This window comes from Balaenoptera borealis, assembly GCF_965194805.1.
Source record: "Balaenoptera borealis genome assembly, chromosome: 2".
NCBI lineage: Eukaryota > Metazoa > Chordata > Mammalia > Artiodactyla > Balaenopteridae > Balaenoptera > Balaenoptera borealis.
Genome location: NC_138867.1, coordinates 107,549,670 through 107,576,119, shown reverse-complemented (window position 1 = coordinate 107,576,119; position 26,450 = coordinate 107,549,670). Strand labels below are relative to the sequence as shown.

General features: G+C 38.8%; 1 protein-coding gene and 3 long non-coding RNA genes across 6 annotated transcripts in view; 1 reads left to right on the top strand and 3 right to left on the bottom strand.

The window, feature by feature from the left end:
• LOC309623678 overlaps positions 1 to 26,450 on the bottom strand; it is a 423,847-nt gene that overhangs the window by 124,003 nt on the left and 273,394 nt on the right. The gene's annotated exons all lie outside the window — the stretch shown is intronic.
• LOC309623671 overlaps positions 1 to 26,450 on the top strand; it is a 386,864-nt gene that overhangs the window by 145,537 nt on the left and 214,877 nt on the right. The window lies entirely within an intron of this gene.
• CCDC192 (coiled-coil domain containing 192) overlaps positions 1 to 26,450 on the bottom strand; it is a 55,381-nt gene that overhangs the window by 14,393 nt on the left and 14,538 nt on the right. The gene's annotated exons all lie outside the window — the stretch shown is intronic.
• LOC309623676 lies at positions 1,047 to 25,417 on the bottom strand. Its single transcript, XR_014241455.1, has 2 exons — positions 19,783 to 25,417; positions 1,047 to 19,469 (listed from the first exon to the last, which is right to left on the bottom strand). It is a non-coding gene; the product is annotated as an uncharacterized lncRNA (long non-coding RNA).

Below are 26,450 nucleotides of genomic sequence, written 5' to 3'. Positions count from 1 at the left end.
TTGAGAATTCTGTGCTGCCATCTTGCTTCCTTTTTATACAAATAACCAATCCCATCTCTTTCCTCTCCTCTTATAATGGGTTTCTGTCTGAATATCCCTTTGACTCAAATATGTTTAGCTCAGATTCAGTTTAACTCCAAGAAACCTTGACAAGGAACCAGCAGATCTATGTTTTAGGCCTGACCCCACAAGCCTCTGATGCTATGACCTAGGTACCCTTAATAACATTTTACTATGGTACTTTGCTATATTTTTACAGAGTAGTTCTCCAGTCATATGTATTCTAACTAGGTCATAAATTCCCCAGAAGGATGGATGGAGAATTCTGTCAGAACTTATAACAAGACTCAGTCAAATTGGCCAGAAGCAATATTTGCTAAGAACATTCCATTTATTGACTTTTTAAACTATGAGTTTTAGTTCACATATGTATCATAATCTCACAAAAGCAGGATAAAGGGATCTTATTATCTCTTCCTCATGTGGATACATTGGGGCAATAACTAATGTTGGATTCCATTATATAATGATGAAACTGTTTATCAGCATAGGACAATTGATATTCCCCCAGCCTTTTTGAAAATGACCTATCAAATAAGCCTGCTAATCCAAAACGAAAGAAGAGGAAAAATGAGAGACAATAAAATAAGATAAAAATTATACATTTAAGTATTTTTTTAAAAGTACTACATAAAAGAACGTACTCTAGGGACTTCCCTGGTGGCACAGTGGTTAAGAATCCGCCTTCCAATGCAGGAGATATGGGTTTAAGCCCTGGTCCAGGAAGATCCCACATGCTGTGGAGCAACTAAGCCCGTGAGCCACAACTACTGAGCCTGCGCTCTAGAGCCCGCAAGCCACAATTACTGAAACCCGCGCACCTAGAGCCCGTCCTCTGCAACAAGAGAAGCCACCGCAACGAGAAGCCTGCGCACCACAACAAAGAGTAAACCCTGCTCGCCTCAACTAGAGAAAGCCCGCGCGCAGCAACAAAGACCCAACACAGCCAAAAATAAATAAATAAATAAATAAATTTATTTAAAAAAAAAATGTACTCTATTGCTGAGTTGCAAGATACTAGCTGCCATTTTGAATTGACTCTATTGTTTTGATGGGGGTTTTAGAACTTTTCAAAATTTAATTTTCAATTCAGGAAGCCCTTAGGAATGCTGCTTAAATTCAAATTCAGATTATGGGATAGAAAACAAGACATCAAAGTAAGTAAGTGGACATCCAAGCTAGCAGCTGCAAGATATCACATTTGAATTTAAAAACTCGGGGACCTTGGGCATTGGATCCTTTTTATTGCTTTTTTTTCCTTTTCTCTTTTTCTTTTTTCATAAGAACTGTTTGGTTTTACAGAGTTACTCTTTGGAAAGAGCATAAAAATAAAAGCTCAGTGCAACTTAGTATCAGGTATCTGCTTACAAAAAGAGGGTAGAAATGCATTTATTATTTAAATAATCAAATTTTCTGTATCCTAATTAGCTATCTTTGCTGGAACATATGGTTCACATGATGCTGGGAGGCTAATATTCTTCCTTTGATTTTTGAAGAGCAGGCCCCTTCTCCTCTGCCCTTGATTCTAACAAATTTGGAGGGAAGAGATGATTTTAAAAGCATGAGCTACGTTTGTCATAAGAATTATGTAAAACAAAGTGACAACTTTCATATTATACATGAAAGTTATAAATCCACTAAAATTTACAACTGGCTGTGTAAATCCACTAAAAATTCAACTTTTAATATATACCTCAGTGTTCAATAAAAGATCATCATAAAGGTAATGCAATACAGTTAAAAGTCAAAGAAAGATAAACTGTATTCATTGCACAGTTTATTGATGCAGTCAAGAAGGGGTACTTATATATTTTATATTGGTATTCAAGATGATAGTTAAAACAAAGTGACTTGGACTTCAAAAAGATGGCAGAGTAGGAAGCTCCAGGAATTGGTCCTCCCACTTAAATAATTTTTGAGCTGGCAAGAACTGTCAGAACAAACCATTTCCAAGCTCTGGAGAACACTTTCAGCATCCAGGGAAGTGCTTGATGAAGAAAGATGCTGGCATTCAAGGAAATCTCTGTCAGGTCACTGGCTAACTACAGAGGTAATGGAATATGAGACTTTAGTGACCACACATGCCAAAAAATATGGTCTCTGCAAAATTAGTTTGGAAAAGTAACTAAACAAATATACAACTATAGGGTTCAATAAGCAAAAACAGCAATTCTTGGGGAGGGAGAAAAATCTGATTTTCAGAGTTACAACATTGTACTATTCAAAATGTCTAGTTCTCAATGAAAAATTACAAAGCTCACAAATTAAAGTATGTCTCATTTATTGAAAAAATCAAAAAGAAATTGATAAAAAACATCCATGAGGAAACCTTGACATTGGACTTTTGGACTTAGTGGATGAATAGTTTAAATTAAGTATCTTAAATATGCTCAAAGAGCTGAAAGAAACCGTGGGCAAAGAAGCAAAGAAAATTAGAAGAATGATGTATGCACAGGTAGGGGATATGAATAAAGGGGTAAAAGTTATTTTTAAAAAACGAAGTAGAAATTCTGGAGTTGGAAAGCAAAATAGTTGAAATGAAAAAAATCACTAAAATGTTTTAATAGCAGATATAAATGGGAAGATGACAGAATCAGCACACTTGAAGATAGGACAACTGAAATTACCTGGTCTGAGGAACAGAAAAAAAGAAAAATACAGAGAAATGAACAAAGCCTAAGGGATTTGTGGACACTATGGACAGCTACCAAGTATACTAACATACATATTATAGGAGCAAATAACTAAAGAAGATACAGAAAATGAAAAGGGAATTAAAATGGTACAGTAGGAAAAAAATCAAACACAAAAGAAGACAACATGGAAGAGTTGAATAACAAAAAAATATAAGGTGTATAGAAAACAAGTAGCAAAGTGGCAGAATTATGTCCTTTATTATGAGTAGTACTTTGAAAGTAAAAGGATTTGACCCACCAATTAAAAGACAATGACTAGCAAAATGAATTAAAAAAATGATCCAACTATATTGTGCTTATAAGAGACTAACTTCCAACTCAAAGAAACAAATAGTGAAAGGATAAAAAAAAGGTATTCCATGCAAATAGTAACCAAAAGAGAGCTGGGGTGGCTGTACTAATATCAGATAACATCAAATAGATGCCAAGTCAAATTTTTACAAACTACAGGGAAGGATATATATTGATAAGAGTGTTAATTCATCTAGATTATAAATATACATGTGTCAAACAATAGACCTCCATATATGAGACAACTAATAACAGAATTTATGAGAGAAATAGATAGTAATAAATAGTCATAGAGTAACTAGATACTTTATTACCCTACTTTTAATAATGGATAGAACATGTAGACAAAAGATTAATAAGGAAATAGACTTGAACAGCACTACAAACCAACTAGACCTAACAGACATATATAGGACAATCCACCCAACAATAGCAGAATACACATTCTTCTCAAGTGCTCAGGGCACATTCTCCAGGATAGACCATATATTAGGCCACAAAATAATTCTCAATTAGTTTAAAAGGATTGAAATTATACACAGTACCTCCTCCAATCACAATGGAATGAACCTAGAAATCAAGGACAAAAGAAAAACTGAGAAACTTGAAAATAAATGGAAATAAACAAGACATTCTTAAAGAATCAATGGGTCAAAGAAGAAATCACAAGGGAAATTAAATATCTGGTGGAGACAAATGAAAAGAAAAACACAAACGTAACACACTAAAACTTAGAGGATGCAGTGAAGACAGTGCCAGGGGGAAATCTATAGCTGAAAACATGTACATTAAAAAAGGAGAAATATGTCAAATCAGCAACCTAACTTCATACCTTGAAGAACTTGAAGAAAAAGAAGAGAAAACTAAACCCAAAGCCAGTAGAAGGAGGAAATAATAAAGACTAAAGCAGAAATAAACAAAACAGAGAATAGAAAAACAATAGAGAGAATCAATGAAACCAAAATTTGGTTCTTGGAAGTGATCAACAAAGTTGACAAATCTTTAATTATGTTGACTGAAAAACAGAGAAAAGAAAAAAGTAACTAAAAACAAGTGAAAGTAGGGATATTACCACCAACCTTAGAGAAATTGAAAGCATTATGAGAGAATACTATGAATAACTGGATGCAAACCGATTATATTATCTAGATGAAATGGACAAATTCCTAGAAAGACACAAATTGCAAAACTGATTCAAGAAAATTTGAAAATCTCAACAGACCTATAGCAAATAAAGAGATTGAATCATTAAAAACTTTCTTCAACCAAGTCCAGCATCAGATGGCTTCACTGGTGAATTCACCAAACATTTTAAGAAAAATTAACACTAATTCCACACAAATTCATCTAAAAAACAGAAAAGGAGAGAATACTTCCCAATACATTACCCTAATACCAAAGTCACACAAAGAGACTACAAGAAAACTACAAACCAGTATCACTTAAGAATATAGATGCAAAAATCCTCAGCAAAATACTAGCAAACTGGATCCAACAGCACATTTCAAAGAGTATACACCACAACTAAGTGGAATTTATCCCAGGAATGCAAGGGCAGTCGAACATTAAAAAACCTACAATTACGATAATATGCTACATTAGTAGAATGAAGGAAAAATACAACATGATCATCTCAGTAGGTACAGAAAAAATATTTGACAAAATTCATGATATGATAGAAACACTCAGCAAACTAGGAATAGAAGAAAGCTTTCTCAACATGATAAAGAGCAATTATGAAAAACCCACAGCTAACATCATATTCAATGTTGAAAGATGGAAAGCTTTTCCCTTAAGATCAGGAACAAGACAAGGATGCCTGCTTTCTCCACTGCTATTCAACTTTGTACTGAAAGTCCTACCCAGACCAAGTAAGGAAGAAAAAACAAAAATCTAAACCGGAAATGAAAGAATAAAACTGTCTCTATGTGAAGACAACATGATTCTACATATAGAAAATTTCAAACAATCTGCAAAAAAAAAATAACTACTAGAGCTAATAAGTGAATTTAGTAGAGTTTCAGGGTACAAGATAAACATACAAAAGTCAATTTGGGTTGCTATACCCCTGTGTTTTAAAATGTAGGTTTTATTATTATTCAGGTGTAGTGAGGTCAACAGATCAGGAGATGATCGTCATTGGAAAGATAGTTTGTTACTCACAGTCCCCAAGAGGAGGGGGCATGCCACATAATGAGAGGGTCACGCTATGGTGACTGGGGAGCACACGGGAATTACAGGATCAGTAAGGAAGTAGAGGAAGCAAGGGGAAAATGTGGACAAGAGCATTTATTGTAGTTTCAGTGGGAAGGAAGGGGTTAGTAAATATAAGCAGGGGTAGGATTGGCTAGTTTGAATAGCTTCAGTGGGCTCTGGAACATCAGGGTTGTCCCTAGTTGTATTGTACCTGTACCTGGGGTGATTAGGACAGGGGAATAGTGGCCCTGAGTATGAGAGCCTGTTAGAGGAGGTGGTGGGGTGCAGGCTTTGAATTGGTTAGTTTGCACAAGAAAGGCACACTCACAGGGAAGTCCTTTACTATCTCTAGGGATTGGCAAGCACTGGGGGAGGCAGTCTCTCCAGGGTCAGCAAGGCCTCAGATGTCAAATCATCTGAATTACAGAAAATAAAAGGCATGATTAATACAACCAGCAATGAGCAATCCAAAAAAGAAATATAATAATTCCATTCACAATAGTATCCAAAAGAATATACTACCAAGGAATAAATTTTACCAAGGAGGTGAAAGAGCAATACACTGGAAATTACAAAACATTGCTGAAAGAAATTAAAGAAGACCTAAGTAAATTAAAAAATATCTCATGTTCATGTGTTGCAAAACTTAATATTGTTAAGATGACAAAACTCCCAAAGCTAACCACAGATTCAGGCAATCCCTACTAAAATTACGATGGCTTTCTTTGCAGAAATGGAAAAGCCAAGCCTCAAATTCGTATGGAATCTCAAGGACCCAGAATAGCCAAAACGATCTTGTAAGAGAAGAACAAAGTTGGAGAACGCACACTTCCCAATTTCAAAATGTACTACAAAGCTATAGTAATTAAAAGCAGTGTAATACTGGCATAAAGATAGACAACCAGACCAATGGAATAGAATTGAGAGTTCAGAAATAAACCCAAACATCTATGGTCAGTTGGTTTTCAGCAAGAGTGCCAAGACCATTCCATAGGTAAAGAAGAGTCTCTTCACAAATGGTGCTGGAACAACTGTATAACCACATGCAAAAGAATGAAGTTCCGCCCCTATCTCACTCCATAAACAAAGTTAACTCAACATGGATCTAAATATAAGAGCAAAAACTATAAAACTTTTAGAAGAAATCAGGGAAAAATCTTCAAGATCTTGAATTTGGCAATGGATTATTTGACACTAAAAGCAGGAGCAACAAAATAAAAAATAGTTAAAGTGGAGTTCATCAAAATTAAAAATTTTGTGCAGGAAAAACATTATCAAGAAAGTGAAAAGATAACCTATAGAACAAGAAAAAATATGTGCAAATCATATGTCTGATAAAGATTTAGTATCCAGAATATACGTATAAAGAACTCTTACAACCCAACAGCAAAAAGAGAGAAAACCCAATTAAAAAATGGGCAGAGGAAGGACTTCCCTGGTGGTCCAGTGGTTAAGACTCGTGGCTTCCACTGCAGGGGCCATGGGTTCAATCTCTGGTGGGTTCCCACATGCCGTGAGGCCAAAAAAAAAAAAACAAAAAAAAGATGGGGAGAGGACTTGAATAGGTATTTCTCCAAAGAAGGTATACAAATGGCCAACAAACACATGAAGAGGTGTTTGAAAGCATGCCTGGTACCAGATTGTCGTTAGCATGAAGTTTGATGCCTTCCTGATCTCAGGAGGCAACAAAAATTACAAACATTACTTCAGTGTCCCCTCATGTGCACAGGAAGACCATGCCGTCCCTGCTCTCCAAGGAGCTGCAGCAGAAGTACATCTGCTCATGCCCATCCACAAGGACAACGAGGTCTGGGTGGTTTGAGGACACTACAGAGGTTAGCGAATCAGCAAGGTAGTCCAGGTGTGCAGAAAAAAATAGGCCATCTACATCAAGCAGGTGCGTTGTGAGAAGGCTGATGGCACAACTGTTCATACGGGCATTCACCAGAGCAAGGTAGCGATCAGCAGGCTAAAACTTGACAAAGACCAGAAAATTCTTACACGTGAAGCCAAATCTGGACAAGTTGGTAAAGAGAAAAATAACCACAAGGAATAACATACTGCAAAAATGCAGAAATGAAATAACCTCTTGTGAAACCATGGTTTAACTGTAGATTTTTAGCCTACTGTGTGTTTCTTTGCAACTTTACAAGATGTCTCTAATGTTTCATTGCCTTCCCATTTTGTTATTGATATGTGGTACTGTAAATCTATTTCTGCAATTGTGATTAATAATTGTATCAATAAAATTGGACGTTTCCTAATTTTAGTAAAGTTCAACATATGATCATTAATTAAGAAAATGCAAATCAAAACCATAATGACATTTCACTTCACAGCCACTATGATTTTTTTAAATTTTATATTGGAGTATAGTTAATTAACAATGTTGTCATGTTAGTTTCAGGTGTACAGCAAAGTGAATCAGTTATACACATACATGTATCTATTCTTTTCAAGTTCTTTTCCCATTTAGGTTATTACAGAATATTGAGCAGAGTTCCCTGTGCTATATAGTAGGACCTTGTTGGTTATCTATTTTAAACATAACAGTGTGTATAGGCCTACGATTTAAAAAATAAAAAATAGAAAGCGTTGGTGAAGATGTAGGGAAATAAGAACGCTTGTACGTTGTTAGAGGGAATGTGAGATGGTATAGCTGTTGTGGGAAACAGTTTTGTCATTCATCAAAGAGTTAAAAATAGAATTACTCTATGGACCATATGGTCCAACAATTTCACTGCTAGGTATGTACCCAAGAGAAATGAAAGCATATATCCACACAGAAACTTGTAGACAAGTGCTCATAGCAGCATTATTCTTAATAGCTAAAAGGTAGAAACCAAATGTCCATTAACAGAAGAACATATAAACAAATTGTGTTGTATACATGCAATGAAATTTTATTCAGCCATAAAAAGGAATGAAGTACTGATACTTGCTATAACTTGAATGAACATTGAAGACATTATGCCAAGTGAAAGAAGCCAGACACAAAAGGTCATATGTTGTATGATTCCTTTTGTATGAAATATCCAGAATAGGTAAACTCATTAGATACGGAAAGCAGATTAACGGTTGTCAGGGGATGGGTGGTAGGCATTATGGGGAATCATTACTTAATGGGTACAAAGTATTCTTCTGGGATGAAGAAAAAAATGTTGAAACTCGAGAGAGGTGGCGGTTACACAACATTGTGAACACACTAAATGCCACTGAATTGCATCCATTAAAATGGTTAATTGTATTTATGTGAATTTCACCTCCTTTAAAATAAAATGACTTTCTAGTTAGCTCTCGGTGGGTAAGAAAATTGTCATCATTACATCCATTCACTGAATGTTATTTGAAAAAAATAACAAAATTGGATGAGTTTAATTCTAAATTAATGAACTCAAATCTCAGACAGGTACTCTACCTTCCCCTGACATCAGAATATCGTATTTTACTACTAGTAAATTGGCTTTCCTCTTCTCTGAGATAACGATTTATTACTCTGTACTCTTTCCTCAAATATCATTTCATGCTTTCTTTCCCTTCAAAATTCCACCCTCAACCCTATCCCCAAATGATCACCTCATCAATAATTCACTGAAAAAATAGAAAGTGCCAGATGGCTACTCCCTCACCTTCTCATCAGCCAATATTTAAACCTTACTGTAGCAGGCCCTGCTAAGCTGTTTCCCAACGGTTGTTTCCCCATTTATCCCTTGCTACCAGACACCCAATTTGGATTAGCTAGAAGCCATGTGTTTAGGGAAACTTGGTCTTGTGCAGCTCTAGGGAATGAATCACAATTGCTCAGCCAGTCTTGTTGGTCTCATTCCCATGCATAAAAAATGATTTTAGGCATGAGCCTGCAATCCAGTAGAGGGCCTTGGAGCCTGAGGAGAAGGACTTTACCAGATTTTTAAAAAAGACATACATGAGGAAGAACATCTCTTTTTCACAGGATGTTCTGACCGCATGTAATGCTTGGAATTGTTGCAGACATTATGGTAAAATACATTCAACGCTGAGGATGGTAGCGCAAAGGATGGATAACACCTGTGTTCTTGCTGACATTCTTGAGTTGTAGAATTAACCAGCCCTGGAACTGCTCCATCTCTGGACTTAATCTTTTGTGCGATGATAGCGGGCCTTAACATGTTACTTTAATTGGGTTTCTGGTAGTTGAAAGAAAAAGCATTCTTCCTGAACAAATGGGGAAGATATTCTTCTATCAAAAGCCAAACCTTTTGCTTGGCTTTGAATCTTATCTCCTTTATCTGTCAAAAGCATTTGCTCCTGTAATTTCTACAGCCCACGCCCCCCATCCATTTCTTCATTCTCTCACCCTTTCTGGATGATTCTGCTCAGCATATAAACATGTTATAGTAATTCCCATAAACAAAAGCTGTCTGTTGAACACTCCCCCACTTCCTCCTCCAGTCATAGTCTCATTTCTATGCTCCTTTTCCCACTCAAACTTCTTAAAATGATTGCCTACCCACACTGTTGTCACTTCCTTACAATCTTCTCACTCTTTTTTTTTAAGAAAAAAATTATTGGCTTATATAACTGGAGAGTCAGAAGTAGATTTTTGTTTCACTCACAACTAGATTCCACAGACTCCAAAGAAATCATAGTATTCTGTCTCTTTTTAACCTCTATATCTTGTTCCTATGTGTTGGCTTCATGATTTCCCAGTGTAGACAAGCTTTCTTCACACATTGGGGAAGATGTTACCTATCGCCTTCCAGGTTCAGGTCCTGAATAGTAAGACAATTTGTCCTCCAGTAACAAGTTGAAAAAAGACTTTTTTTTTTTGCCCCATCTATGTTCATATGGCCACTCCTGGATTGATCTTTATTGTCAGGAAAATGGGATATCATAATTGACTGGACCTCAGTCATATGCTTAAAGACCATTCCCTCTAGTCAGGAATACTGTGGTTGACAGCCCCAGGATTATTAAAAGATTGGAGCCTAAAGGAGCTATTCTCCAGAAAAAGTAAACATGAAAACAGAGGCCAATTAAAATTCACCCTCTGGGTGTTCGGCACAATTATATCCTCATGCTCATGAGGATGTGCTTTTCCCCAAATGCTCCTGCATAATATGATGCATCTATTCTACATTAATCTGAAAATGCACTTCCCCTCTCAAAAGGAGATAACCCGAAGTCATCTCGAGTTCCTACATCTGGCTTCACATTTTGTGCGTATCTCTCTAAATCAAATCCAGATGAGACTCATCATGATAGGCACCTAAAGACAAAATTTAAATGTACCCTCCCTAATATGTCTAAAATACAGGGAAAACAGGACAATCACAGTATTGTTCCCTTTTTAAAAAAAAGAGAAAAAAAGGAAACAACTTACAGTTGTCATAGGCCACTGCAAATGTCACAGTCTATCAATATGTCAGCAATGTTAAGGCCTGTCCTGGCAGTGCAGTGAGTGGAGGTTTCTGATCTGATTGATTCTGTTTCTGACTTCTGGGAGCCTTCTTTGTCCTTTTCTTCCATGGTCACAATCAAGAAAAAGGCCAGAGGGTATTCCTTTGGTAGGGGTTGTACTAAGTTTTAGTTTTGGGTATGCCTCTTATTTCTCTATTTGTCAAGACGATTTCAGTTGTGTTATAGAAAGCTAATGCCAATTGCTTTAGATTAAAAAGATAATTAATTGGTTCATTTAACTGAGAAGTAGAGGCACCCCTAAATTCTGAGTTTTAAATTAGATTCTCAGAATTCTCTCTCCCTCTCTCCTAACCTCTCTCCTTTTTATGTTACAGAAAAAAAAAAAAAAAAGAAAATTTTCCCAGTGGCTGTGATGAGGGCTACCCTGGATTATTTTCCTCTCTTAATCTCTCTTCGATTGCCTTCTGCCCTCCACTACTCCCCTGAGACTGATCTTCCCTAGGTTGCCTATGATTCTCATTTTTCCAAATGCAGTGGACACATTTCTGGTCATATTATTCAATCTCCTGGTAAAATATTACACATTTGAGCATGCCATGCCTTGTGAAACACTCTCTTTTTACTGCTTCCAGGACACGAGTCTCCGGATTTCTTCCTGATTCTTTGTTTCCTTGGCTAGATTTTCCTCCTCTTCCACTCCTCTAAGTATCAAAATCTGAAAGTCCTAGCTGATCTCATTAGGTGCCATGGTTGAAACACGAGTTATACACATGTTTATGATTCCCAATTTTTTTTACATACAACCACTTGGCTTGTTGGATACATATATCCAACAACTTACTTAATATTGTCATTTGAATATTTACTAGGCAACTAAGAGTTAATATATTCATTAAAAAAAAGAATGAAACAATGCCATTTGCAGCAACATGGATGGACCTAGAGATTATCATACTAAGTGAATAATTCAGAAAGAGAAAGACAAATACCATATGATATCACTTATATGTGGAATCTAAAATATGACACAAGTGAACTTATCTACAAGGCAGAAACAGACTCACAGACATAGAGAACAGACTTGTGGTTGCCGAGGGGGAGAGGGGGTAAGGGAGGGATGGATTGGGAGTTTGGGATGAGCAGATGCAAACTATTATCTATAGAATGGATAAACAAAAGGGTCCTACTGTTTAGCACAGGGGACTATATTCAATGTCCTGGGATAAACCATAATGGAAAAGAATATGGAAAAGACTGTATATATATGTATAACTGAATCATTGTGCTGTACAGCAGAAATTAACATAACATTGTAAATCAACTCTACTTCAATAAAATAAATTTAAAAAAAGAATTAATGTATTCAGAATGAACTCCTTATATTCTATACCTTCCCCAGACTTCCCTCTCTTATGGAACCGCCTATCCACATGTTTCAGCCACAAGTGTATTTAAATCCTCTCTTTCTCTCACAGTTCACCTAATCTATCACAGAGGACAATTATTAAAACCACCCCATTAAGTAATGTGAATTGTTTTGTTTATCTCCTCTTATTGACGGTTCTCTTAGATCATCTCCTCCACAACTCATGCCCACAGACACAGCAATTAATACTGTAGACGAGGTTTCCAACGTCACTCAAAAAACCACTCCAAATAAATTGAGTCTTGGCAACCCTTGTAGAGCTCACGCTACAGAGAGTAGTGACTTCGTTGAAAAACAAAGGCTTCCTTTGTGCTAAAAGTTTTGCAAGCTATGTTGGGCTACAAGCTATGAAATTCCTTGGCAATAAATAACCGAGGCAAGCACTGGAAAAATTACCTGTCCTACCTGTGGAATGGGCAGGAACCCCTATGTCTGAAGATACTTTTAGATCACAGAACCAGTTTGGTCTCATTTCAATTTTACAGCTAAAAGCAAACAACAAATTCCTCATGCTACCCCCAATCCTCATGCTACCCCCATCCTAGACAAAACAGACTTTTACATTTATTAATATTTCTACTTTAGCAAGTTATTTCCAGCCATTCCTTGGTTTATGCACATCTTAAAATAGACCTCCAAAGGCCTATAATTTAGAAGCATGATTACCGCCTGTTTTAGTTTGCTAGGGCTGCTGTTAAAGAGTACCACAAACTGAGTGGCTTAAAAATAAATTTATTGTCTCACTGTTCTGGAGGCTAGAAGTTCAAGGTTGAGTGTCGGTAGGGTTGGTTCCTTCTGAGGGCTGTGACGAGGAATCTATTCTATGCCTCTTCTCTGGCTTTGGGCAATTTGCTGGCAATCTTTGGCATTCCTTGGCTTCTAGAAGCATGACCTTTGTCTCTGCCTTCATCCTCACATGACTTTCTCCCTGTATGTCTGTGTCCAAATTTCCACTTTTATATGGATGCAGCCATATTGGATTAGGAGCCCATCTTATTCCAACGTGTCCTCATTTTAACTAATTACATCTGCAAAAAATAAAGTCGTGTTCTGAGGTCCTAGGAGTGAGAACTTCAACATTTGAATTTGGAAAGGACCAAATTTAACCACAACGGCCCCAAATTGGGGTGGGAGGAAGCAGGGAACTCTGAGTAATGAAGAAACATTTAAGCTCTGACTGAAAATAGAAATATTCACCAAAAAGTCAATCGATAGTTGAAATATAAAGTTAGGGATCCAGACATAGAGATTTCTAAGATGGCTTTAATCTTCAAATAAGTCCTCTGGGCCATATGAATAGATAAATATACCAGAGAGAAATGGGAAACAGGAAAAGGTGAGGCAATTAATCGCTGACTTGCATGTAAAGATAGTGTTTGGTTATAAAAGTCAGAAAGCAATAGTATCAGGTTCTAAGAAATTAAAGCCAACAACTGCAGAGGCCTAGGACCCATTCCTCAGGTACAGCTGGTCCCTTTAAGTTCTGGTTCATTTTTGCTACCGAATCCAAGCTCGCTCTGCTCGCCGCACGACAGGCCAGTAAATCAGAGTTGAGGTGTTGAGGCAAGGAATACGACTTTTTTCGGAAAGCTGGCAGACCGAGAAGACAGCAGACTAAAGTCTCAGAATAACCATCTTATCGGAGTTTGGGTGCCAGTTTCTCTTATAGCACAGAGAGGGGGAGGAGATGAGGAGGTAAAGTAAAAAGGCCATAAGTTTTGCAAATATCCCCTGGAATGGCCGGCCTCCGGGAGGGGATGTGTTATTTTCTTTTCTTGTATCCATCTGCAGGTGGACAGGGTCCGGATGTTTCCCTGAACAAAGGCACTTTGGTTTAACATTCAGGCAGAGGGGCAGGGTTCCCCGAGGCAGGCCATTATGTAGAGACAGTATACTTTTAGTGAACAAAAGCAACGGTAAGTAAAGGTTAAAGTAAAATAAACACATCCAACATGTAGTCAGATTTGGCTCTTCCCTGTTACATTCTCAGAGCACTTTTGTGAAACAGGGCAAAGGCTTCCCCTGCTGGTAGGACTCACAGAACCGACTCTCCACTCTCTGGCTTGTGGTATATGCATTCTGCTATCCTTGAGTTTCTTTCACGGGTCTTTCTTTCTCCTCAAATCTCCTTAGTGTCCCGCTTAATAGAGGACAGCTGGATTCTCATACCTGATCTGTGTTGTCTTTCATGTAGCATCTAGAAAACTTCTCTGTCTACATGTGAAAGAATGATAGTAGAAAAGGTCAATAAACTATTAGTATTATTACGTAAATAGTTTTGACTTGGATATCCCCTAAAGGGTATCAGGGACAGCCTGTCACTATACATCGATTCAATAACTGCAAGAGACTCATATTTATACAACTCTAAATTTAAGCACTAAACTGTTCCTGAAGCTAATAAATGAGATCTTCATACAAAACACATGGTCATCTAAAATTTTCTTCTTGAAGCCCCAGGCACTCAAAAACAGGAAGAAGAAAAACTATTTCTAAGAAATAGGTTAAGGGTCTGATGTATCAAAAGACTGAAATATTCAGAAGACTTAAATGAAGAAATCCAAATTACAAAGCGTCGAGAAGAGTCCAGGGCATACATGGGGTACATTGAGCCTACATGGAGCCTTTCATAGGAAATGTCACCTCTTTTTTTTTTGTATTTTTACTAATTTTTGGCCATGGTATTCTATTTATTTATTTATTTATTTAACTGTGGCTGTGTTGGGTCTTCGTTTCTGTGTGAGGGCTTTCTCTAGTTGTGGCAAGCGGGGGCCACTCTTCATCGTGGTGCGCGGGACTCTCACTGTCGTGGCCTCTCTTACTGCAGAACACAGGCTCCAGACGCGCAGGCTCAGTAGTTGTGGCTCATGGGCCTAGTTGCTCTGCGGCACGTGGGGTCTTCCCAGACCAGGGCTCGAACCGTGTCCCCTGCATTAGCAGGCAGATTCTCAACCACTGTGCCACCAGGGAAGCCCCAGGAAATGTCACCTTTAACATCTAATGATTCAAACATAAGATAACTGGGGTGACCACAGATCATCCAGTCACCTGAAACTTGGGATCAGTCTCTTTTTTTAAATTGAAGTATATATATATATTTATCCCTCCCCCCCTTTCCCCTTTGTTAACCATAAGTTTGTTTGCAATGTCTCTGAGTCTATTTCTGTTTCGTAAATAAGTTAATTTGCATCATTTTTTTAAGATTCCACGTATAAGTGATATCATATGATATTTGTCTTTCTCTATCTGACTTACTTCACTTACTTTGATAATGTCTAGGTGCATCTGTGTTGCTGCAAATGGCATTATTTCATTCAATTTTATGGCTGAGTAATATTCATATATATATATATAACATCTTCTATATCATATGTATCATATATGTGTGTGTGTGTATATATCACATCTTCTTTATTTCTTTACTCATTCATCTGTCAATGGACATTTAAGTTGCTTCCATGTCTTGGCTATTGGAAGTGGTGCTGCTATGGACATGGGGGTGCATGTATCTTTTTGAACTAGAGTTTTCGTCTTTTCTGGATATATGCCCTGGAGTGAAATTGCTGGATCATATGGCAACTCTATCTTTAGTTTTTTAAGGAACCTCCATTCTATTCTCCATAATGGTTTTACCGATTTACATTCCCACCAACAGTGTAGGAGGGTTCCCTTTTCTCCACGTTCTTTCCAGCATTTATTATTTGTAGACTTTCTGATGATGGCAGTTCTGATCAGTGTGAGATCAGAATTTGCATTTCTCTAATAATTAGCAGTGCTGAGCACCTCTTAACGTGCCTGTTGCCCATATGTATGTCTTCTTTGGAGGAATGTCTATTTAGGTCTTCTATTCATTTTTTGATTGGGTTGGGTTTTTTTTTGATATTGAACTGTATGAGCTGTTTGTATATTTTGGAAATTAATCTGGTCTTACATTTAGGTCTTTAATCCACTTTGAGTTTAATTTTGTATATGGTTTTAGAGAATGTTTTAATTTTGTTCTTTTACACATGTAGCTGTCCAGTTTTCCCAGCACCACTAATTGAAGAGACTGTCTTTTCTCTGTTGTATATTCTTGTCTCCTTTGTCATAGGTTAACTGACCATAAGTGCATGGGTTTATTTCTGGGCTTTCAAACCATACTGTTTTGATTGCTGTAGCTTTCTAGTACAGTCTGAAGTGAGGGAGCATGATTCCTCCAGCTCTGTTCTTCTTTCTCAAGATTGTTTTGCCTATTTGGGACTTTCTGTGTTTCCATACAAATTTAAAATTTTTTGTCCTAGTTCTGTGAAAAATGCCATTGGTAATTTGATAGGGATTGCATTGAATCTGTAGATTGCCTTGGATAGTATGATCATTTTAACAATACTGATTCTTCTAATCCATGAACATGGTATATCTTTCCATCTGTTTTTGTTGTCTTGATTTTCTTCATTATAGTTTTCAGAGTACAGGTCTTTTGCCTCCTTAGGTAGGTGTATTCCTAGATATTTTATTCTTTTTGATGCAATGGTTGGGATCAGTCTTGAATACTACTTTTCCATTTAATTAATTACCAAACCATCTTGTAAATATTTCTTGTCTCTTTCTTCTCTTCACTACTAATAGGCACTTATCATTTCTAAACTGGATTTTTGCAAGCACCGACACGTGATATGCCTGACTCTGGTCTCCTAATAAGTCTGTTCTCAGTAGACACAGAGTTTTCTGTCTGAGGGCAAATCTGAATACACTTCAAACCCTTTAATGGCTCCCCATTGCCTATAGGATCAACTCCAGTTGTTATAATGGAAAGAGCATAACTTTGACATCAGAGAGATGACTGGATGAATCCTAACTTGATTTGAGACCTCAGGGAAATCACTGTCTGTACTTCTATTCCATGGAACATATGGTGTAATGGGAGATATAGACCATTCCAGTTAGTGGGGGTGGGGTGGGGAAGGTGGTAAAATGGGAGAAGGATTATGAGAGCACCTAGTAAGGACATCTAACTCAAACTTGAAAGAGGAATAAAAGCATTTTGGAGTAAGTGCACCTAATTGAAGATCTGAAGGGAGAAGTTTGTTGGGTTTTGTTGGTTAATGGAAAAGGAGGTGGTGGAAACAGAGCAGAGCAATTCTCTGCAGAAGTAGAGGGAAAGGGATGCATTAATTAAAACTTGACTGTAAGGAACAAGGCCTTTTGGTTTTTTTATAGATAAGAAAGTAAGAGAGAATACATTCCTTTCAAGAAATTAAAAGTGGTGCCATAGTAATATGCTGGGAGTTGTATAAGATAAAACTGGAGAAATAAGTAGGGGATTAGACCACAGAGGATTATAAAATCCGTTAAGAAGTATATATTTGATCCTGACAGGGGGCTAATTTAGGGGGCTAATTTAGGATTTAAGCGAGGAGAAATAGGAGGTCTGCGTTGTAGAATCTTCACTCTGGCTATAGTGTTGATGAGTCATCGAACAAGGACCATAATGAAAGTAAAGTAGGGAGAAGTTTCTGCAGTTGGTGGCCTGGACAAGGGTAATGGTGGTAGAGATAGAGAAAAGAAGATGGACTGAAGAACCGTTTGAGAGAAATCATTCATAGTACTTAGCAATTGAATGTGTGGGGTGAGGAAGAAGAAAGAATCAAAGCAGCACAGATTTCAGATATAAGCCACAGGGGGTGCAGGTGGCACCTCTCCCTGTCCTAGGGGATTTGAGAGCAGGAACAGACTTGGGGCAGGAAGCTAATGGACAGGTAGAGTTTGAGTTGCCTCTGAGAACCTTGGTGGGCCTATTCAGTAGGCAGTTGGATATCCAGGTCTGGGGTCAGGAGGAAGATCAGGACTAATGATGAAAACTTGGTTCTTCTTGGTGGATTGTGCTCTAAAGGCAAGTCACTAAGGGAGAATGTGTAGAAAGAGCAGACAAGCAGGCTGCAATCCCACAAAAGAGCTTTCATCATTTGCAAAATGGGAATGCAAATTTCCAGGACCAGTGGGAAAAATACACGAGCTAACATACGTAGGAGTACCTTGCAGAACACTTGGCTCACAGTAAGGGCTCAATAAATATTTTATTGAATGAATAAATGAATAATTCAACAAAAGCGTACACCTAATTTACTAATTTCCTTGTAGAGGTTAAGCAAAGTGAAAGTTAGTTTGCCATCTCTGAGAAAATTTTATGAAGAAAATGCAGGTTATGCCCATGCAAAAAAATACTTGCTCTTATCAGCAGAGCCAAGACTTATAAGGGGCAAGGCATTTGCTTTTTCTTAGACAAGAAAGTCACATTTATTAGCACTGGGTCCGCTATTTAAAACTGACCTCTGTTTGATCTTGACATTTACAAGCAAAAGGAAGTCTTTAGTTATGTAACAGGCCAGAAGTCCAAGCATCCCGCCTGTAACAACAATGACAACAGAAGCCCATTTGTCATTGTGCTCGACTCTACTCAAAACAACACATCTCTTCACCAGCTTGTATTCTTTCCTTACATCCTCTGAGGTTCCCAGTTGGTGTGCAACAATCCAGTAAGAGGGTTAAAATTGACAACTGCTTAGATAGGAGGTGTGTGTGTGTGTGTGTGTGTGTGTGTGTGTGTGTGTGTGTGTTAAGAGGGATCTCTTCCACAATAAAATAAACTAGAACCAAATTGTTTAACAAAATTCTCAATTGCTTGGTTTCATGGTGATTAGGAAACGCATTCCAAGTCAAACAAGCTGCTTGTGATTTTGTGGCATTAAAGTAGACTTCCAAACAGATTGGAAAACAAAAACTCATTCACAAAAACTCATGATTTCAGATTGGCATATCAAGCATAATTTCTGAGCATTTGCAGAAATGAATACTCCTACCAAGGGCACATTACTTTTTTCAAATAAACTTGACATCAAGGGATCCACTGTTGCATTTAAACAATGGAAAAAGAACCAGAACATTTTTGGTGGCAATCTCAATATGTATCAAATCACTTTTAGCTACTCACACACATATTCAGCATCTAAAAATTTGCTGGAGATCTATATCCTTTCTATTCCTAAACTTAAAGAAAACATAGATTGAGCACTAAGACGCAAATAATGGGAGTTTATTTTAGAGCCTTAGGTACAAAATGATGAATAAATTTTGGTTATTAGAGTCAAACATACTAGTCTTTTGTCTTTCTGGTTTTCTGCTTACTTTTCTCAGTCTTAAAGGTAAAAGATCAGTTAGAAGCTTCGTTCAATTGCCAGAAACTATTGCATATGTCAGAGGGGTTCATGATAGTTCTCACACTGAGAGAAAGTATTGGTAAAGGACCCAGAAGACTCACTCTAAATTCCAGCTCAAAAATTCACCTGAGATTTACAACCAGAAATAACTGCTGAAAGTCATTCCATTATAGAGCATTGGAATTGAGAGTCCATAGAGCCATGCATCTATGAATAATTGATTTTTTTTTAATTTATTTATTTACTTATATTTTATTTTTGGCTGTGTTGGGTCTTCGTTTCTGTGCGAGGGCTTTCTCCAGTTGCGGAGAGCGGGGGCCACTCTTCATCGCAGTGCGCGGGCCTCTCACAATCGCGGCCTCTCTTGTTGCGGAGCACAGGCTCCAGACGCGCAGGCTCAGTAGTTGTGGCTCACGGGCTTAGTCACTCCGCGGCATGTGGGATCTTCCCAGACCAGGTCTCGAACCCGTATCCCCTGCATTGGCAAGCAGATTCTTAACCACTGCGCCACCAGGGAAACCCCTGAATAATTGATTTTTGACAAGGCTTTCAAGACCATTCAATGGGGAAAAATCGTCTCTTCAACAAATGGTGCTAGGAAAACTGGATATTTACATGCAAAAGAACCTTGATGTTACCAGACAAAGCACTACATGCAACAGTATGGTGAAGGGGTTGGATGAGCAAAGCAGATATTTGCTAACCTAATATCCATTCTCCCCTTCTTAGTAAAAAAAAAAAACAAAAACCCTTATACTCTTGGGGTGACAATGTGCCCAGTTAAAAATCCATATTTCCTAGCCCCCATGATATTAACCATGGTCAGGCATATGTAAGAATTCATTAGGTGAGTTTTGGAGAAAAGCTCTTCAAAGAGGCTGCTCAGTTGGCAGTTGTCCGTCCCTATTTTGCACTTGCCTTTTTCATCTTCATGCTACTTGACTTCATGAATGGCCGCAGCTGCAGGTGCCTCTTGGACCCTGAGGATGGAAGCTATGTTTGTGAATGCGTGGAGACCAAGCCCAGGCCTCTGAGAGCTGCGGAGCTCCTGAGCCTATTCTGGGCTCCCTGTGTCCAGACTTACTCGATTACTTGTTTAGGCCACTCTTATTTGGGTTGTTTGTTTTATGTACCCAAGATTAATCCTCACTGATTCACTTAGTTACTGTGGAGCTGGGGGGTGCAAAGCAAGAGTGATGGTTCCTCTTCACCATTTGGTTTGGGTTAGGGCTGGAAATTCACTTCAGTGTAGAGTGGGAACTTGTTAGAAATGCACATTCTTGACCTCCACCCCAGATGGACTGAATCATACACTCTGGGGGTGGGACCCAGCAATCTATCTAACAAGCCTCTAGGTTCCAGTTTGGGAACCAGGGTGAGTTCTTTTTGTTCAGTGCTGCTTGAGTAGGAAACTTCTTTAAATGGCTTTGACCTATGACCACACGTTCTTAGGAACAGGGTCTTTGAATTTTAAAAATACTTATGTTCTAATATCAGCCTCACTGTTTATTAACTGTATGACCTTGGGAAAATGGCTTAACGTTTTTGAGTCTCATTTTCCTCATGGGGATTATAATAGTAGTGCCCTAATAGGGTTCTTGTGTGGATCAAATGAAATGTCTGTCAATTGAAGCACAGTACCTGGAACACTATAGGTGCTTAATGAATGTCAATTTCTCTACTCTGCCTGCCATTGGCAATACACTGCAGGGGTCTGGTACCAGGCCTGAATCCCTATAGGATGTGAACTTAACCACCACCCCACTACACCCCCTTTCATGCTTTGTCTCCATTATTGCTTCTGCTATTCTTTAAGATGGAAGAGAACCTTAGACAGGGAGATCCCAGGGGAAAAAAGAAAGGGAAAGGAATCGTCTTTGCATATAACATAATTGGTCCAGTTCAGTAAAGAGTGAGGATACAGGAAGCTGCTGTTACTAGTTTTATTTGGGGCTTTTGGAAATGTCTCTCTCATCAGGTAAGGGGGAAACTATGCCTAACTGGTATATGAGCTATGACTAAGAAGTAAGAAAAAGACTCCCATGTGCTTTTTTCAAAAGTTGAGAAATAAAACTAGCATGTTCTTCTCCATTGAAATTTCTCGGCACTTTGTCACCAATAAATCTCTCTTTATGAAAACAAAAAGGGCAAAATTATTTTTATGCTCCAAAGACCATCAAGGGCCCCTTGCTGTGTCTTGTCTATGTCTTATTCCTACCTGGGAAAAACAGTTGGTAGAAAAAAAGATCAAGTTCCCCACCAAGCTTCCCACCTCCTAGCTCTTGCTTCAAATAATGACATCTCTTTCGCAGCTATCGTATATGCCACACTTAATATATAACTAATGTTTTGCTAGGTATGGTATCCAAAAGACGCCTGAAGCTAATTCTGACTACATAATTGTTACTGGATTCACCTCCTTGGTGAGACAATAACCACAGATTCCCCTCACTCCCCAGTTCCCCGCCCCCAAACTCTGAAAAGACCAGATACCAGAGCTGAATGGGCAATTCAGCTCCCAATCTTGGCAAAATCAGAGAACGGGCAGAAACAGAAGACTTAAGAGATGAAGCGGAAAGAAGGTTAAAGTACTAAAGTCCCTTTACCAAATGAGGAGCTGAGAAAGAAGAGAAGAGAACGCTGGGTGGTAAAAAAGCCAGCTAGGACAGGGGAGCTGGGGTGGGAAGGGGACCTTTCCTGGTTGAAAGACTGAGATTGTGAGCACCGGAGAAGAGCCACTGTGTTGCGATCTGGGTGTCTTTCAAACACTTTGAGAGACATCAGTAGAAAAGGAAACTTACATACACACACACACACACACACACACAAGCCCATGACATATGACTCAGAAAATACAGTTCTGTTATGACCACTAGCAGCGGTAGAGATAAATTAACATTCATTGAGAACCTACTGAGAACCAGGTACACTCCTCTCGTTCAATCCTCACTACAGCCCTATGAAACCAGTGCGTTCACCCTCTTCTGCATAAGACCGCTGTGACTGAGAGAGACTAAGGGAACTGCCCAAGGTCATAAAGCAAGTCCTGGGGCAGAAACAAAGCCGGAGCTCTCTCGGGTCTGCTGCTGGGAGCCGGGAACCAGAGGCTGGTGATGACTGAGGCACACTGGGCCGACACTGCTCCCAGAGGAAACGTCTCAGGAACTGGCCTCCTGCGTCCCTCTGCGCTGGCGGCTCTCTGGATCTGTGCTCCACTCTGACACTGTGGCTTCTCCTGACACTCTCTTAGCACAAAAACTGTGCAATCTCTTTGCTCACGTACGGTCATCAACTGCAACCCCCGGAGCCCCTTTCTTTGTCCCTCCCGTGTGCACTGGGGATAGAAGCCAGCACACAGGCAAAAACTTCCTTGTTATGAGTTTCCCCTGAAACCTTTTCACTCTTCTTTTTTCTCCTCTTGACTCTTTTCCTTCTTTCCTGTGTCTCCTTGTCTAGTCCTTTCTCTACTACCTAATTTCCAGGCATTTCCCGCCACGGGTCTTAACCTGCAGGAAATATAATCAAGTATTTTCTTTAGCAAAACTTGGCAATGTTTTGAATTATCTACAATTATTACCCAGGAAAAGAGATGGATTCTTATGTCCCTTTCTCACTCTGGCCAGCTGACTTGCTGCAAACTTACTTCTTAGAGCTGTGAACAGCCCCAGTTAAAAGTACTAATTGCAAGTTATCCTGATGTCATATTTCTTTTATTTTGACACTAGTGGCATGACCGCAGGGAAATAAAGAGTAATTGTTAGCTAAGGGAATCCAACAAAGAAGTCTGTGACCTCACAGAGGAAGCACCACAGTCTCCTTATTTCCTCACTAAGTTCCTTCTTTTGCACAGTGAGCCAACAGAGACCTTGCTGGAAGCGACCCTAGAAAGGTTCAATTTAAGTAACCTGAGGCCCAGGACCAACAGGCGTTTAGTGTAGATGAACCCCGAGGCATCTATCTGGGTTAGTTCTATGTGCATCACTAAGAGGCAGAGCCAGGAGGTAAGAATTTAGCTAATGTCAAAATTCAGAAGTTTCGCAAAGGCAGGACCCACTGGTTGACAATACCATGAGCTTCCACTCCTTAGTTCCAGCACAAATCTTTGTCCTCGACATTTCCTCTCCTCTTCCCGCTTGTTTCTAGCCCACCAGGCCAGCCCATCTGACAAAATGATTTGGATTACCAGCGAAAGCCAGCTAGCATTCCCACTGTCTTTGTGACAAATCCTAAATTAATGGTATTTAAAAGAAGCCTTAACTCAGCCATAAAAAGAAACGAAATTGAGTTATTTGTAGTGAGGTGGATGGACCTAGAGTCTGTCATACAGAGTGAAGCAAGTCAGAAAGAGAAAAACAAATACCGTATGCTAACACATATATATGGAATCTAAAAAAAAAAAAAGGTCATGAAGAACCTAGCGGCAGCACAGGAATAAAGACGCAGACCTACTAGAGAATGGACTTGAGGACACAGGGAGGGGGAAGGGTAAGCTGGGGCAAAGTGAGAGAGTGGCATGGACATATATACACTACCAAGTGTGAAATAGATAGCTAGGGGGAAGCAGCCGCATAGCACAGGGAGATCAGCTCTGTGCTTTGTGACCACCTAGAGGGGTGGGATAGGGAGGGTGGGAGGGAGGGAGACGCAAGAGGGAAGAGATGTGGGGATATGTGTATATGTATAGCTGATTCACTTTGTTATAAAGCAGAAACTAACACACCATTGTAAAGCAATTATACTCCAATAAAGAAATTCAAAAAAAAAAAAAAGCCTTAACATGTATACACGTAAACAGGAAAAAATACTCCTTCACACACACACACACACACACACACACACACACACTCTCTCTCTCTCTCTCTCTCTGTCTCTCACACACACACACACACACACACACACACACACACATCATTGTCTGGACCACTAAAGACAGTTTCTCTTTTTGCAACCACAAAGTGGCCTAGCCTGGTAAGGAAGACAGTGGCACCCAGTGGACAAATGTTTGATTGTTTGAGACACGTGTCCCATTCAGAAATATTCTCCTTTCTTAGCTTTAAGAAAGGCTATTTGCTCCCCTTACCTTTCCCTATCCTTCTGCCATCACATTTTTAAAACATCTACTGAATTTAAAAATAGGGGGGAGGGGAGTGTCGTTACAGTTTTTATCTCTTCAAGAATAAGACTAAACTGAAACACTGGAGAAAACAAAAATTTCAGGATTAAATTCTCTGAGAACAGTGTCTATATTTGATTAACTTATTTCAACAGTAACAGTGGAGACAGCCAAATCTAATAAAATATTCAGCTTAATTAAAAATGTAACATTGAAAATGCCTGTAATGTGCTTTTTTTTCGCACATAATATTCTCCTTTTCCTCACACCATTGCCAACTTCCAATTAAATTGCCTTGGTTATATGCAAATTTGGCAACTCAGGGGCAATACTTCAGGAAAATAACATACACAGATCCTGCAGCTTAATACTGTGCTGCAGTCTATCTGGGAACCATACAAACACCTACTATTTTCACTCTCCAGCCCCTACAGTGATTCTTTTGGTTGTGAGCTACTTGGGTAGAAAAGCTTTGCTTATCTATCTTTCTTCCCTTAAACAGCTAACTAACATCTTACTCATGGTAGTTACAAAGAAGTTGAGTGAAATCCAGTTTCCATTTTATGTAATTAATCTGCTAAACACTGAAAAGAAGTATCTAATTGTTTGATGTTACATAAAGGGATCAGCCAGTTAAGAATCTTAAATATTAGGGGCTATTTGCGTTGGATAAAAACATTTTATAAAGAGCAAAAGGGATGAGAACTTTTATGGGTGAACTGAATTTTACTGATTTAAATCATTAAAAGACGTTCAATTACAAAATAAGCATACATCTTCTTAGTGTAACCTAATACCAGCAAGGGTGCCCTCTTTTAGTTAGCCATTCAAAATTTCTTCCAAGTCTGTGTGCTCTGAAATCCTTAGTTTTTATGCTTTGAAATGGTACCTCATGTTTATCATTATATTCTTTGTAATTCAAATTTTGCCACAGTTTGAAGCTTGCTTTTTCTGTTGTTTTAAAGAAAAGACGAGTTGGCAAGCCAGCGTTATGGCACATGGGTGAGATGGAATCTTTCCCCAGTGGGTCTGGGCCTAGGGCACCACGCTTTTGTTAATTGATGGAAGGCCCCCGTGACCCCTTGCGTCTATCACATTTAGGTAGTTAGCAATAAACACATCCCAAAGTAAGAGATGTACTTTTTTGGTAAGCTGAAAAAAAAAAAATGGAGGCCATTTGTGCATGTATCCCTACAAGACATGTTAAATGTACTTCTTTTTCTCATAACACAAGCACATTTTCCCCCCCGTCTCTGCAAAAATTCTTATAAAATTCTGATGCACTCAACTTTTGCTATTACAGAGCTTTCTTATTAAAAACTCAAAATTGTTTTTCAAAAGTTTCTAAAAATTTATTTGCAAAATGTCTCAATCCATGGCAAATCAATCAATGTTTATAGCATCTCAGGGTCTGTGTCCTTTTCCTCCACCGACTGCCACCAACAGTGAGCACTGGTGCCCTGTGCTGTGGGAGGACCCACACTCCTGGCAGCTTTGCTCTCTGCCAAGCCCCCCTGCCCAGGGGCAAGGGCAACGGTAACAGTAGGATTTGTACCACGTACACTATACTGTTTGCAAAGTGTGATTGTGTTGGGAAATGGTCTGAGCTTTACTGATAGCCATACTCCGTGTCTCTGCAATCGGAGACCTGGTGTGTAGGCAGATGACCTATAAGGCAACCCGACGGCCCGTAGAGGCTACGCTCCACCTATGACTTGCTTTGCTTCTGTGAGTGTCACAGCCCAAGAGGGATGCCAGGATTTGAAAAACTCTCTTTCTTCACATAATTGGAGAAAGTTGCTCCTGTGTGGTTCCTATAGGTTTTATCTTACTTTGGGGCTTATCTGTTTATAATGCAAATATGTTTCACTTATTCAGAAATCTACTTGCTTAAAGATGGCTTTCCTAACTCATGGGCTGTGGCGAATGAAAATCTAAATATAAATCTAAGAGGAGTTTTAAAGGCTGAAAAGGTCCATACAGATTAAAGTAATTATTGTTATAACTAAAATGAATGAAATGGGGTGTGTGTGTGTGTGTGTGTGTGTGTGTGTGTGTGTGTGTGTGTGTCATTA